Source organism: Arachis ipaensis, chromosome B05 (genome assembly GCF_000816755.2).
Source record: "Arachis ipaensis cultivar K30076 chromosome B05, Araip1.1, whole genome shotgun sequence".
Taxonomy (NCBI): domain Eukaryota; kingdom Viridiplantae; phylum Streptophyta; class Magnoliopsida; order Fabales; family Fabaceae; genus Arachis; species Arachis ipaensis.
Window position 1 is genome coordinate 133576874 of NC_029789.2, and position 1894 is coordinate 133578767.

The following is a 1894-nucleotide window of genomic DNA, read 5'->3' on the forward strand; positions in this document are numbered from 1 at the left end:
ATCTCGGATAAAAAATACCAGGTACAGCTACCGCACGGCTAATCATCTGTCGGTTCTCACTAGCGTTGGAATAGGATCTCTCTATCTTTTTGCACACTGTCACTGTGCCCAACATTTGCAAGTTTGAAGCTCGTCACAGTTATTCCTTCCCAGATCCTACTCGGAATACCACAGACAAGATTTAGACTTTTCGGATCTCAGGAATGCTGCCAATTGGTTCTAGCCTATACCACGAAGGTTTTAATCTCATAGATTCGGATGCTCTGTTGTCAGGAGAGGCGATGCAAATCATGGATTAGAGACCCAAGAGATTATACTCCGGATGTCGTCCAATGACTACGTTGAACATCATGTAGACCGCTTGTGGTTGTCAGACACACGGATCTTGGCTAAGCGAGTAACGAAGATAGTGGGTGATTGTCACGGGTCACCCCTTCATTCTGACTTAACTGAATTAAGTATGAGAGTATATCTTGGAGAAGAAGTAGGCATGAATTGAAAGAGAAACAATAGTACTTGCATTAATTCATGAAGAACAGCAGAGCTCCGCACCTTAATCTATGAGGTGTAGAAACTCCACCGTAGAAAATACATAAGAGAAAAAGGTCTAGGCATGGCCGTGTGGCTAGCCTCCCTAAAGTCCAAGGATAGCTACCAGCCTACGAATACAATAGTAAAAAGTGCTATTTATAATAAACTAGTTACTAGGGATTACAAAAAATAAGTAACTAAGTGCAGATAGTGGAGAAATCCACTTCTGGGGCCCACTTGGTGTGTGCTTGGGCTGAGCATTGAGCTTTACACATGCATAGGCCTTTTCTAGAGTTAAACGCCAGCTTGGATGCCAATTTGGGCGTTTAACTCCAATTCTGGTGCCAGTTTTGGCGTTTTACGCCAGAAAAGGGTCTTTGGCTGGCGTTGAACGCCATTTTGGGCCATCAAATCTCTGGCAAAGTATGGAGTATTATATATTTCTGGAAAGACCAAGATGTCTACTTTCCAACGTAATTGAGAGCGTGCCAATTGGGCTTCTGTAGCTCCAGAAAATCTACTTTGAGTGCAGGAGGGTCAGAATCCAACAGCATCTGCAGTCCTTTCTCAGTCTCTGAATCAGATTTTTGCTCAGGTCCCTTAATTTCAGCCAGAAAATACCTGAAATTACAGAAAAACACACAAACTCATAGTAAAGTCCAGAAATGTGATTTTTGCATAAAAACTAATAAAAATATAATAAAAAATAACTAAAACATACTAAAAATTACGTAAAAACAATGCCAAAAATGGTATAAATTATCTGCTCATCACAACACCAAAAATTAAATTGTTGCTTGTCCCCAAGCAACTAAAAATAAAATTGGATAAAAAGAAGAGAAAACACAATAAATCTCAAAAATATCAATGAAGATTAGTTTCAATTAGATGAGCGGGACTAGTAGCTTTTTGCTTCTGAACAGTTTTTGCATCTCACTTTATCCTTTGAAGTTCAGAATGATTGGCATCCATAGGAACTCAGAATTCAGATAGTGTTATTGATTCTCCTAGTTCAGTATGTTGATTCTTGAACACAGCTACTTTATGAGTCTTGGCCGTGACCCTAAGCATTTTGGTTTCCAGTATTACCACCAGATACATAAATGCCACAGACACATAACTGGGTGAACCTTTTCAAATTGTGACTCAGCTTTGCTAGAGTCCCCAGTTAGAGGTGCCCAGAGCTCTTAAGCACACTCTTTTTGCTTTGGACCACGAATTTAACCGCTCAGTCTCAAGCTTCTCACTTGACACCTTCACGCCACAAGCACATGGTTAGGGACAGCTTGATTTAGCTGCTTAGGCCATGATTTTATTCCTTTAGGCCCTCCTATCCATTAATGCTCAAAGCCTTGGATCCTTT